The following is a 14,831-nucleotide window of genomic DNA, read 5'->3' as shown; positions in this document are numbered from 1 at the left end:
GAGCTGGGGATAAAACACCAGAACTATCCAGTCCAGTCTCCTGCCATGCCAGGGCCTTTCCAGTCAGGGCCCATGCGGGGGGGGGGGGGGGGGTGGCCCCATGCCAGTGCAGAGGTTACTGTGCTGGCATGGGGACAACCCCTGGGAAAGCCTGCTTCTTTTGAGCACCCGTGGGGACAGCAACATGGGTGAAAACAGGTTACTTTAATCCCGTTTTGCCCGCAATAAATTGCTGTCTGGAAGTGCCCTAAGAACACTCTGTTTAAAAACCTCAAGGGCAGGGAGACTACAACACATGTAGGACCCATCTACACTGCCATATAATCCAGTGTCTTATCCTAGATTATCTGCTTTGGCTTGGATTATGTGTCAGTGTAGACTCCTATAATCAAAGCAGATAATCTGGCATCAGACTCTGGATTATATGGCAGTGTAGATCCAGCCTTAGAGGCAGAATTTCCACTGTTAAAACTATTCAGGGTGCTGAATCTGTTTGGGGCCTGGGATTCTTTACAATTTGGACTTAAACTTGGAATAGTTTTGTGGCTCCATTGATGTTGGAGGCAGCTGATTGTTGGAGGTGTTGCTGTTGAAAATCTGCTGTTTTCTCTGACCATAGGAGGTAACAGTTTTCACTTCAGGAACTTCAAAATGTCACAGGAGAATACTTTAAGAAACTCTGCTGGAGCTTGAAAATTGTGAGCTTTCTGTTTAATTGAAGCAACTTGCCCCAGTGAGGCAGTTACTAGTACACAAATTAACATCTTTTTGGTAATAATAATCCAGCTAGGCAAGCCAGCGTGGTGTAGTGGTATGCATGTTAAACTAGGGCATTGGAGACCAGGGTCTGAAAATTTGCTTGGCCGTGTATGTTCACTGGGCAACATTGGACAAATCACATGCTCTCATCCTCAGAGGAAGGCAGTGGCAAGGCCAACAATGTGATGCAGCTGCTAAAAAAGCCAACGGGATTTTGGCCTGCATCAATTGGAGTATAGTGTCTAGATCCAGGGAAGTCATGCTATCCCTCTATTCTGCCTTGGTCAGACCACACCTGGAATACTGCGTCCAATTCTGGGCACCGCAGTTGAAGAGAGATGTTGACAAACTGGAATGTGTCCAGAGGAGGGCAACTAAAATGATCAAGGGTCTGGAGAACAAGCCCTATGAGAAGCGGCTTAAAGAACTGGGCATGTTTAGCCTGCAGAAGAGAAGGTTGAGAGGAGACATGATAGCCATGTACAAATATGTGAGGGGAAGTCATAGGGAGGAGGGAGCAAGCTTGTTTTCTGCTGCCCTGGAGACTAGGACGCAGAACAATGGCTTCAAACTACAGGAAAGGAGATTTCACCTGAACATCAGGAAGAACTTCCTCACTGTGAGAGCTGTTCGGCAGTGGAACTCTCTGCCCCGGACTGTGGTGGAGGCTCCTTCTTTGGAGGCTTTTAAGCAGAGGCTGGATGGCCATCTGTCAGGGGTGCTTTGAATGCGATTTCCTGCTTCTTGGCAGGGGGTTGGACTGGATGGCCCATGAGGTCTCTTTCAACTCTTCTATTCTATACTATTCTATACTATTCTATACTCTCTGAACAAATCATGTCAAGAAAAATCTGTGATAGGGGCACCTTAGCATCACAATGATGCTAAGGAGCACAGCAACAAACTAATTTATTCAGGCCTACTTTTCATGTATGAATTGTGCTTATATAAAACTAATGCAAGCATCAGGTCATATATGCACAATAAAATAATAGAACCAATAAAGGGTTTTATTTAAATAGATAAATATAAAGGTAGTCAAATATGGTATAGAACTTGTTCAGACATATCATTGTATCGCCATTGTTTTCATTTGTGAAAGTAATTGAATATATTTAAAATAGCTTTAATGTCAGGTATTGTGAGCTGGGACTAATTCATAGGTTAATGTCTGCCATATACTCAAAATAAAAACCTACTGAGTTCAGTGAAATTTACTACCAGATGAACAAACATAGGATGGGAGCCTTATTTTCTTTTCCTATCTCTCCAGAGTGTTCAGCTTTTATATTCTATGCAAAATGAATTAGAATGAACCTGAACTGTACACTAACAAAACATCTAAATTGAATTGGTACGCTGAAACTGTAGACTGAATATATAGAAATGTAAGTGTCCTTTTGTTAACTGAAGAAAGATATAGTGATTTGATGTAGTCCCGCTGCATATTTGCATGACACCTTGCTTCTGATTCATGGCTTGATCACCCAGCCGTACAGCATCGTCTGTGTGGTTACAACTAAGATACCGTGAAGTTAAGTTATGGATTTCTGTTGACTCACTGATTTTATGTGAATTTATCACATGCTCTATGCTAGCAGAAGCTTGTGCTTCAGGCATATGACAGCTTAAAGCTGATAGTACCAGACACCAGATTGCAATTGTTCCTGTGGTTGCCTGTTCAGCAACAGGAACTACACCAGTATTTAGCAGTATTGGGCATATCCATCCCTTCTCAGAACACATTATCATGGATGTGAAGAATTCCCAATACAGAAGAAAATAAGCGTCCTAGGATGCTTAGAGCCTTCTTCAGGTCAGAGCCCTACAGCAACGATCAGATGGTGTTGCCTGTGGCTCTGCCCCAAACCAGGGTATATGTGTCATCAAATTATTTCCCTGCTTCCTGTGTTGTGCTTAGAATGATAGAATCATAGAGTTGGAAGAGACCTTGTGAGCCATCCAGTCCAACCCCCTGCCAAGAAGCAGGAAGATCACATTCAAAGTAGATGACCATCCAGCCTCTGTTTAAAAGCTATTAAGGTGGTCCTGGTGCATAGAAATTCTGGGCCAGGAGGCCAGGGGGGAGGCAAAAAGGAAAATTGCTCCCCCCCCTTTCCTGGTGTGTCATTTCTATGTGCCAGGAGGACTTCAGGACCACATTAATAGTGGGCCAATAATTTTTTTAAGTTTTTAGGGTAATTTTGGGGGTTTTGAGGAGAAGGTGGGTGTCATCTCACACCTTTGGGCTCCAGAAGACCAAAAGATGTGAGGTGCCAATGGGGACTCACTCCCGGGTAGTTCTGGTTGATCCTGGAACTACCTAGGGGTGTGTCGCCACAGGCCCAATATCCCATTAGACCCGGACCTTTCAGGAAGGCCCAGATCTAATCTAATTAATTAGGAACAAAGCAGCATTTACCTGCTTTTTATTGAATTTATTTTCGCTTTTATCTAAAACATCAGGTAAAAGTGCATGAAAGCTCCTTCTTTGGCAGCGTTTAAACAGAGGCAGGATGGTCATCTGTCAGGGGCACTTTGACTGTATTTTTCCTGCATGGCAAGGGGTTGTACTAAATGGCCAATGTGGTCTTTTCCAGCTCCTATTATTCTTTGATTCTATAAGTCTCAGTACAAACATATAATAACTTTATTTATTTGTTTATGTATTTGCTTTCTATCCCACTTTTCACCCAAAGTGAGATCCAAAACTATTGTAAATATGATAAGAGAAGAGTTTCTTGTATTCACTTCAGGTGCTAGTGAGAATACAGTTGGTAAAGAGATTGTGTTATGCTTCACGAGAATACCCACACTGCCATAGGCAATTTTTGTGAAAATAATGCCATCCGTGATGACATCTGTTCAGTAGTGTATACACACAGTAATGTATACACACAGTAGTGTATACATTTGAAATATATATTTGATGTATCTCTTCATGTATAATGGCTAGATCACTGAATTTACTCAGGAGCAATTTTATTCATTTCCGAAAGTTAAACTACAGCATCTGGACGATGTGAGAAGTTGTGCCTGAGACTACATACATATGTATACAGCTTCCACCAAAATTATGCACATTATATAGCTGCAAGTTATTTTGGCCTTACTCAGCTCCTGCATGGATTAAAGCTGTTGGGAATTTTATAAAGTCAGAAACAAAACAAACAAGCAAAAGATAGAAAAAGAGAGAGAAACTAAATGTCAGCTTTGGAAGTTAAATAGCAATCATGTTTTACTATTTAAAAATGGAGAAGTTATAACAGTACAAGAAGAGTTGTGACAGGGGTGACTTAAGGTTTCTTCTACACTGCCATATAATCCAGATTATCCACATTATTTGCTTTGAACTGGATTATTGGTGTCTACACTGCCATATAATCTAGTTCAAAGCAGATAATCTCAATTTTTATGGCAGTATTCAAGGGACCTAAATCATGCTGGGACCCAAGCTATTTCTGGCATTATTTTTTAAAAAACATAATTATGTAAAACTTGAAACTGAGTTATTGTTTATTGCACTTAGAATCATCCCACTCTCAATAATATTTGGCCCTAAACTATAACTTTCCTAGTTTGTGCACATTTTTCACCCTGAGAGATAGGATGTCACGAGAAGCAGGTTTTTGGGAAAGTTAAGGCTTGTTCCATGGAGATAAAAAGTAGAAGGAGAACACTAATTTAGATCTATTATTAGGTGCAGACCTTTCATACGTGATGAGTGTTTCAAGACCTAGTCCTTATTTTCCTCTTTGGCTCATTTTCCTTCGGCTTTGGGGGGCAGCTGTCCACTGCATCTACAAAAGCTACTACAAGAAAGGGGCACCTTTGTATTTGGAAGAATTGGTGGTGGGATGTGTTTGGCGACTCCCAGTACAAGAAGGAAGGGAATATGGAAGCAAGTGCCCAAGGGGGGGGGGGGGGGAGTTGTGAGACAATGTGGCTCAGGTGCATCATTATTTCTATCAGTAAACCCTGCCCTGATGATTGTTGGAATTCAATATATGAGCGTGTTTTCTGCTGCTTTTAGTTTGATAGAGAATAATGCACCTACATTTTGTCCTCTTGTAACACTGTTGCTGTGACAGACTTTGAATATAACACTGACTTAAATTGTAATATGTTGATTCTAATGTATTTTCTACTACTGGTTAGTTAGTGAAATGTTTGGGTGATAATTGTTCTGATATATGAAATGGGTGTTTAATATATTTGGAAAAATTTTAATTATAGTGTTTTAGGTTGCTAATGAAGATATAAATATTGTGTTATGAAGAGTTATATTTATGACTACACAGATTTTATTTATGACTGCCTTTCTTCTGTACCTATATATTGCTGACTTGTTTTCTATGAACTATTTTGATCATGTTGAAAATGCTGGTGGTAGTGATGAAGGTGGAAACGACAATGATTATAGTGTCTGCTGCTTGGAGTTACAAATTGCATAAAACTGTGCTGGTGTATTGATTGCTTTGAAAATCAGAGAAACTTTATTTTGCCAGTGCTGCTTCTCTATAATCTTGGCTTATTTTAGAAAATCTAGTATTTGGGACATTTTCACAACAAGCAACTGCAAATAGCCTTTATTAGAAACAATTGTGAACCTAGGATTTTAAAGCAGAGTTGCAAAGCACTGTCTGGAAAAAATAATGTTAATTTCAAGGGCTCCAGAATAAACCGTTTATAAAAAGAGAAAAAAACCCTCTACATGTCCACATTGATAGTGGTATGTATGTAAGAAGGAAGAGACTGTGGTGTATCATGACAAAGAGGAGGGTTATGATACATATGACCCAATGTGTTGTCGAAGGCTTTCATGGCCGGAATCACAGGGTTGTTGTATGTCTTTCGGGCTGTGTGGCCATGTTCCAGAAGTATTCTCTCCTGATGTTTCTCCCACATCTATGGCAGATGTGGGTGAAACATCAGGAGAGAATACTTCTGGAACATGGCCACACAGCCCGAAAGACATACAACAACCATATGACCCAGATTTATCTTTATTTGAATCAGTTAACTCCCTCAGCCTGGGTTATGTTGATATAAAATATTCTAAAACAATTTGAAATAGTCAAACTATAATAAATAAATTAAAAATTTGAGCAAGAGGGGGAATAATGTCTGTGTTTTCAGTGGGTGTTTGAAGGCAGACACTGTTTGTCTCCCTCAGACTATCTGTAACAAACAAACTATTCTAGTGTGTGGGCACCATCAGTGAGAAGCCCCACCTTTCAGAACTCACTTGATGATATTTTGTCAACTGTAAAATAATAATCAATGAAGCCCCCATTGCAGATCTCAATGCTTGACTGCCAAAATAGGGAGGGCAGTGTGCTAGGCATCCTTCCCCGGGGTCTTTAGGACTTTGTATCTCAGCAGTAAGGCGTTGAACATAATACGTAGCAGTGACTGACATGCAGCTGCTGTTGTTCTTTCAGTTCAGTTTGGTGTTCTACTGACCACCTTAGCTTTAGCTTCAAAACCAGATATCCTGTATTTAGCTATAGTTTCCAGCCCAATCATTCCTCTGCAGGCTTTTGCAGTTTGATTACAACTTGAGTAAAATTATGTACAATCTCAGGAATCTTCCAATATAAAATTAACTACTTCATATTTATATCTATGTCTGGCTATGCTTAACCTTTTGTTATGTATCGTGCTACTGAGAGCCAGATATTTTGGCTTTTACTTGATGCGTATGCCCTGCGATATCTGTCTAAAGAAGGGACTGTAAAAATATAGAGAGAGGACATAATATTTTCTTGTATTTTTAAATACTTATGCTCCATAAGTATTCCATCCTATACTTTGTTTTGGCAAATAGACACAAAGAAATAAAATAAAATATAGTGTGTTGCCTAGTTCTATCTTAACTGGCATAGTATCCCTTGACTAGTAATTGTCCCCAGGAGTTCAAGTCGAAGCTTTTTCTGAGAGTCTTCAAATGCCGAAGTTAACTTGGCATTTTGTATTTTTGTTGTTGTGTTAACTGCCATCATTAATTTTAATGAGAAGCTACTATTACACCCAATCCTCAACAGTTCTGCTCAGCTCCTGCAGACTCAGGGCCATGGCTTATTTCACTGAGCCTATCTACCTGGAATTCTGTCATCTTCTTTTTCAGCTTCCTTCTACCTAACCAAGCATTATTGTCATTTGTATTAAAAAGTATGTTTACTCATCAGCACTTTAATTGGCAATGCTAACTGGTACTTGTCTCCACTGGTCTCAAATCACTGATTTAGAATTGATAACAACAACAACAACAACATCCCAGGTGACAGTCGCATTGACAAAAAACAACAGGAAAAACTCAGCCGCTATCAGGACCTCAAGATTGAACTTCAAAGACTCTGGCAGAAACGAGTGCAGGTGGTCCCGGTGGTGATCGGCACACTGGGTGCCGTGCCAAAAGATCTCAGCCGGCATTTGGAAACAATAGACATTGACAAAATTACAATCTCTCAACTGCAAAAGGCCACCCTACTGGGATCTGCACGCATCATCCGAAAATACATCACACAGTCCTAGACACTTGGGAAGTGTTCGACTTATGATTTTGTGAAACGAAATCCAGCATATCTGTCTTGTTTGCTGTGTCATACAATAAAATAATAATAATAATGTTTATTTCTTACCCATCTCTCCTAACAGCTTGAGACAGGGTACAACAACATATGAACATAAAATACATACAATAAAATACATTGATAGACCACACCATTATAAAAAATATACACTAAACACAGGGTATAAAAAGTAACATATGGTGGCAATAGAATGCTGGAAAAGACAGGTCTTTAATTCTGTTTTAAATTTTGACAGCTTGTTTTTCTTCAAAGCAAATCATTCTAGTCTTGAGACAGCCAATGAAAAGGTCCTCTAGGTGGCGGTTGCCAATTGAGTTCTGGATGGTTGGAGTAAGTGTCCCTCAGAGGACCTCAGTGTTCGGGGTGGATTGTATGGGAGAAGTTGATCCTATAGGTAACTTGGACCCTAACCATATAGGGCTTTAAAGGTCACAAATTAATTGGCAACCATGACTTGAATATGGGTGCTATATGGTCACTTCTTGATATTCTTATAAACAATCTGGCTGCTATATTTTGAACTTTATATTTTGTGACTGTCTAGTGTTGGTCTTTGATGTGCCATTACTGTGAGTGGGAGATGACTGTGTAGCTGCCCTTGAACTAGACTGCAGCATTGCTACTCTGGACTGTCCTCAGATTATAGGGTACATGTAGATTAACCTTGAAACTTCCAAAGAGTATTCCAAAATATTTCCCATTATGTCCTCTCTGAGTATTTTCTTCTTGAAATGTCTATTTGTAATGTTAAGGTCTGTTGTTAGCCTTATTTCACCAAATTCTGGAACATTACGTCATTTGGACCTTCCTTAGCCCTTATTTATTTTCATCTAATCTGCCTCTGCAATATTGATTTATAATCTGTACATGGAGTAGGTAGCCTTGCACACTATGAATGTTTGAAGAATATGAGAACTGCTTTTACCCAGTCAGACTATTGATCCATCTTGCTCATTACTGTCTGCATTGCATTGACCATTAGTTACTCCCTTTGGCTTCATGTGGGAGGTTTCTTATAGTTTTCTTACAGCCTTATCACACTTCTGCCCCCTTCCGGTGGGGCTCCATGGGCAAACTGGGGCGGCAGCAGCTTGATGGAATGCTGCCACCACCAACACAGAAGCCTCCCTGTGTTTCATTAGAAACAACAGGGCTTCAGCATACTGGCAAAACTTTCCCACGTGGGATGGGAAAAAAATCAGCTGGCAGCTGGGGCACCAGGACTACCCTGTTGCTGCCCTGCTGCCACTCAGATTTGCCACTGAGGTTGGAAAATCATGACGCTGAACCTCATCAATATGAGGTCCTTAGTCCTTCCTAAAGACGTCATATATTGAGCCTGCAACTGTATGAGGAACATGGAGTCTATCTTTAGATTACAATCCCTCTATGGCTTACCCATTAAAAAGCAGGAGGTGAGTACCCAAGGCAGATCAGTGTCGTTCTACTCATTCTCATTTCCTAGTTTTCTTAACCTAAGGGACATTTGTGGCTACAGTTCCTTTTGTATTAATTGAAGTGGCCTGATCTAAGACTTTTAGAAACTTCTAGAAATATGTTGAGTCTCATCCATTTTTCATCTTGGATGTGAAAAAATCTGCTTTTATTTTGAAGCAACTTATTCAATTTATATATTGAATGCCTTATGATTCTGAATACCCAAATATGGATTGATTTTTAACTGCCTTGGATTAGGCTAGTGGTATGTGCCTATGACCATTTGCCTGTATTGTGCTTCTTGTAGCTTTTGGAATCTCTAGTAGGGTGATCAGAGCCTACTGTCAGCTTTCATTCTCTTTTGCCTTTTTTCAAAGATCTGTTTAGGAGTTCACAGCTGAGGAGTTTAATACATTTCCATTATTATTCCTGTGGTCTTCTCAGAATCATCCTGGGGAAATGCAATATTGCACAAACAAATCCTAAGATATTGGACAGATTGGTTCAGCTGACCTTCCTAATTCTCAAGATTTATATTTTGCTGCCTAGTAAGTAAATAATGGAAAAAGTATATGGACAGTTTGCAACCATATATAATTCAGCCACATCTGAACATATGTATGTTGTTAGCAATATGCTTTTTCAGTTCTCTGTCTGAAATTTAAGAGTTATAAAGAAAAGTTGTATTTTCATGCAGCCTATACAGATACAGCTCTTCTCTGTTCTTTGTGCTTTACCACTTTTACATAGGCCCTTTATACAAAATGACATTTTACCACAAGACATAATAGGACAACTACCTTTTAAAACTGAAACAAACTACATAGGATCTAAATCCATTCTATTGGATATTCCTTGTTTGTGTTACTTTATTTATGGCTCCATAATAATCTCTGGCACAGTATATAGTAAAATGGCCTCCTTATATAGGATACACGGATATGGGAGAGATCGATTCTATAATGTACAGAATTATTTCCTGCCATGAACTGAGAGTACTATTTATTACTGGTTTCCTGCTCTGTTATCCTTATGCTTGTGAAGTGGATTAGAAGGAAAGAAAGTGACTGTCCCAGGAACATCCAATGAGCCTCACTGACTTGAAAAGGAGCTTCATGGAGTTGTGACTATACCATACAATTTCCCAGAGCTTGGAAACTACTTATTATGGACTGTAAGACCTAGACTGGCTTGAGCATTAGTTTCACCATAGTTATCATCCAAAAACACCTTTTTTCGTGTTATACAGATGAAGTCTTTTCTTATGAAGATTCATCAAAGACCATGCTTTAAAACAGCATTAAAGAAGCATTTAAACAGACTTCAAACAAAAATACAAAACAGCTGCCATTGCTAACTGGGGTGAAATGTGTGTGTGGTAGGAAAAGGGTTTTAGTATATTTTAATTGGTTTTGTTTAGATATTTTACAAGACTTTCTACCAGTGATGTTTAGAGCTACTAGATAATTGAGCCTAACTGTGTTTCAACATTAGTTTCTCACCTTGAGCTTTTATTATGAATTCTTGGGAACAGAAATACATTGCAAAGATAATTAACCAATAACAATATTTCACAAGCAGTCCTATATTGTCCCCATTGAATATGGGTGGATTTACATTTGAGTAAACATACTTACAATTGTACTATGAATAAACACAATTATAATTGCACTTATTAATTTTAGTATAAAAGTATACTTTTATATAATTTCATATATTTGAAGGTACAAGGTGGGTGATTTATTTAGTAAGTTTATTACATTTCTCTGCTAATTTTCATGAGAGCTAATAATGTGCAAACTAATACTAACACCTACAAGTTTTTCTGGAAGGTGCGTTCATCCCTCTGTGTCCATGGGTTCTGCATCCATGAATTCAACCAATCATGACTCCAAAACATTATTTAAAGCAGTGGTTCTCAACCTATGGGTCCCCAGGTGTTTTGGCCTACAACTCCCAGAAATTCCAGCCAGTTTACCAGCTGTTAGGATTTCTATTTTTTTATTTTATAGTGTATATAAAAAAATAAAACAGACAGTAAAAAAAGGAAAAAACAGAAAAAAGAAAAAGAAAAAAGAAAAAAAGAGGAAAAAGAAAAAATACAACAGAGCTCGTAACTCCGCCCATCCCAGTCCTGGCCACCCATTTGTGGCCCCACCCACCTCCCCTCCCCCTCCCAACCCTACATCTTGGAGTAGGGGAGGGGCTCAGCCCCACCCACCCCTCTAAGCCATGCCCCCTTTCCAGGGGGCACTGAGTAATATTTTTTCTGGAAAGGGGGCAGTAGCCAAATAAGTTTGGGAACCACTGCTCTAAGCCCACACCCGTGAACCCCACCCCCCTGACCTCCAACGGGGGGTTGGGTTCTGGGAGTTGAAGGCCAAAACATCTGGGGACCCACAGGTTGAGAACCACTGCTTTAAGGAAATCCAAAAGGCAAATCTTGATTTGGATATGTGATGAGCACTTCCCTGATGTGTAAGCAATACACATAACCTGCTGTAGCATCCTGCCATTTCCCAAATCCTCAGTTTCTAACTTGCTCTAATTTGAGTTGTTCACTATTTTGTATAAAGCAGGGATCCTCAAACTTTTTAAGCCGAGGGTCCCTCATACTTGGGAGCTGGACTATAAAAAAATGAATGAATTCCAATGCACATTGCACATATTTTATTTGTAGTGCTGGAGGAATGTTCTGCCACTCAATCACAGCTCAGTGCTTTGATTGGAAGACTTGCCTTCAGCCAACAGAGATGGTGTTGAGTCCATAAAAGGTGGGAAGGCCCCCTTCATATCATGCATAGATATATTCTGTACTGTTGGTGACTGTGGGTGAGAAGCTGCAGCAAGGTACAATTATGTCTAAATTTAGTGTAGTGGTTTGAATGTTGGAGTAGGACACTGGAAACTAGGACTTGAATCTCCGGTTAACAATGAAAACCCACTGGCTGACCTGGGTAACTCATATTTTTTCAGCCTTAGAAGGCAAACACTTTTTGAACAAATTCTGCCAAGACAACCCTGTGATAAGTTCCCCTTAGGGTCACCATAAGTCAGAAATCAAAATTTATTTGATTTTTTAAATAAAAACCAACAGTTTCATTTTTCAGGCAATCCCTAGAAAGTTTGCAAAAAGTACATAGTGTGCAATACGTCTGGGTTAATTTTAAATATGTGGCCTTGACTATATTGCTAATCAGTGCTAAGAAAACTTTGGTCCTCTAGATATTTTGGTGAACATCTCCCATCCCTTGTGCTTAGTCCAAGGGTAAGGGACTGTTGTGATCCCAAACATCCAGAGGGACAGGACTAGTTTTAATTGTTTTAATTTTATGCTGAATAAGCACTGGTGAATTCAGTAATATGTCCAAATAAATATTCAAAGAAGAAGGCTCTTAGAATCACAAAAATGAGATTTATATTCTAAAGTTATGCCCCTGCAAAATAGGAGACCTGTGAATAGATACTGGATCTATTAATAAATCTGAAGTTGACATGTGCAGAGTCCTTAGGGCAAACTACATTTTACTCCAAATGGCATTTTTTCTTAATTAAACAAAGGAACCATTTTTGAATAAAGAAGTAGGAAAAGGGTGCTACTTATCCTTTCTTCTGGGTTTTTTATGCCAAATTTGCTTCCTCCAGTTGCTTTTACAGATACGAGAAAACAACACAGTTGTCAGGTAGAGGTGAACGTAGGTGTTATTTGTACAGATGAGAACAGAGTAGAATCTTGACAGCACTTTGAGCTGGAACGTCTAGTTCAGTCTCCCCTGGTAGGTTGCTGTCTTCATACGGTTTTTGCAGCTTTCCAGCAATTACTAACTGCTGTGTCAGAGTGATTGGAAGCATCTCTGATCACTGCACCGCTTCAAAGATTGGTATACACTAGGGCCACCAATTGCACAACAGATGCTTATGGAACACAGATGTGGCTGTGCATTGTAACTCTTGGGGATTGTTTGCTTTTGCATATATCAAAGTAGAGCTTGTCTTCATGGAAGAGAAATTATTTACCTTTTCCTTTCTGCTCCCATTCTTTTTGGTGTAGTCCACCCACTTGGAAGTGTCTTTCTGACAGTGTAAAAAGGATCAGACTGGGAACTAGATATCTTAGAAATTAGGATAAATTAATACAGAGACATTATGAAGCTGCTTTATATGAAGACAAGTCAGCATAGACATATTTTGGAATGTACTGGCAGCAGCCCCTTAGGGTGAGAAATGCAAAAACGAAAATAACCGACTTTTGCTCTAATTTACACATGATCAGGTCTATGTGATAAAGAAGTATGATTTTCTAACACTGAGTTCAAATTGATAGAAATTATCATTTGCAAGCCCAATCTTAATAATAATAATAATAATAACAACAACAACAACAACAACAATAACAACAACAACTACTACTACTACTACTACTACTACTTTATTTTTGTACCCCGCCTCCATCTTCGCCGAAGCGACTTGGCACAGCTAACAAACCCAGGCAATTATAATAAAACAAAATAAAATACATATAAGTCATTGTCTTTCTGCCAATGATAAGCAGACTCAGGGCATATCTACAATGACCACTTAATCTGGCAGAAACCAGCATAAAAGAAAGCAGTTTCATTCTGTAGATAATTACGGTATGCTGGTTCAAGGACCCATAATATCTTTAGCTTGATGTGTTTGTGTGTGTTTTCAACTTTTCCCACCAGAATGCACATGTACAAATCAGTGGAGCTCTTTGGGTGTCTACATAATAAAGGTAAAGGTTTTCCCCTGACATTAAGTCTAGTCATGTCCGACTCTGGGAGTTGGTGCTCATCTCCATTTCTAAGCTGAAGAGCTGGCATTGTCCATAGACACCTCCAAGGTCATATGGCCAGCATGACTGCATGGAGCGCCATTACCTTCCCACCGAGCAGTACCTATTGATCTACTCACATTTGCATGTTTTCATACTGTTAGTTTGGCAGAAGCTGGGGCTAATAGTGGGAGCTCATCCCGCTTTGGATTCAAACCACCGACCTTTCAGTCAGCAAGTTCAGCAGCTCAGCAGTTTAACCTGCTGTGCCACGAGGGGCTCCATAGCAAATTGCATTCTGAGGAGTTGCTTTCATCATGCGATGTTTATACTAGAGCACACTGGTGCGCTTTAAGGGCTTCATTTCAGAGTACCCCCTGACTTTCCTTGTCCCAGTGTAAAGGTCTTAAAATGCAGCACACATTCGCACTGTGTGACCACCGCACTGTCAATCTGCATTCAGAGTGCATTACATGTTCAGCGTAGATGTGCCCCTAAATACTATTTGTTACTTTCAGTAGTTTTGGGTCTTTAACATTGTTACACAATAAGAGAGGAAGAGGTTTAAAGGGTATGGAGAAAAGAATAGGATTTGACACAGACTTTTTATTTGATGTATAAAAGAGCATCTGGCCTCATTGCGGGTGCCACTAGTTTCCTCCATAACATTCTTAAAACTCTTTGCTGATTTTTCTTTTCTTTATGCAGACCTTTCTTGAATTTTCAGGGCTACCATTGCTTACCTAAGGAGAAAAAATCTGAAGAACTGTATTATTCAGCAGTATGTTACATATTCTTGTTATATATTAATATTCATTCAGTCACGTGGTATCCCAGGGATTTCAAGAATTAAAAGACTTACATCTCCCATAAAGTGTCTTTAATTAACTTTATTCAGAAATTATTTTTAATATGGGTATATCTCTCATGGGGAAGATGTTCCATTTGTTAGTACTTAGCCAAGGCATGTCACAATTTTCATTCTGTATTTAAGGGGTTTCACATTTTTGACTGAACAATAGAGTGTCTTGAGCTCAGTAATGAGAAAGGTGGTAGCTTACCTTCTTGCCTCTGACAGATTTCTATGTTTGCAACTTTTCAAACCTCTGGAGCAGAGAATTGTTAAATAGTAGCACTGTTCCCAAACAGAATGAGTTTGTGAAATGATTCTACTGGTAAGTTGAACATTTATTGAAGAGGTTTTCTCAGATAACCTACTACACTGAAGAATATGAACTAATAAT

The 14,831-nt window shown here is 39.3% G+C and overlaps 1 protein-coding gene across 1 annotated transcript in view; it reads left to right on the top strand.

Moving 5' to 3' along the window:
* Positions 1–14,831, top strand: part of LOC100567769 (acylamino-acid-releasing enzyme) — a 331,395-nt gene that overhangs the window by 74,878 nt on the left and 241,686 nt on the right. The window lies entirely within an intron of this gene.

Source organism: Anolis carolinensis, chromosome 2 (genome assembly GCF_035594765.1).
Source record: "Anolis carolinensis isolate JA03-04 chromosome 2, rAnoCar3.1.pri, whole genome shotgun sequence".
In the NCBI taxonomy this organism is placed as follows: domain Eukaryota; kingdom Metazoa; phylum Chordata; class Lepidosauria; order Squamata; family Dactyloidae; genus Anolis; species Anolis carolinensis.
The sequence above is the reverse complement of the archived record's forward strand: the minus strand, read 5'-3'. Positions and strand labels throughout refer to the sequence as shown.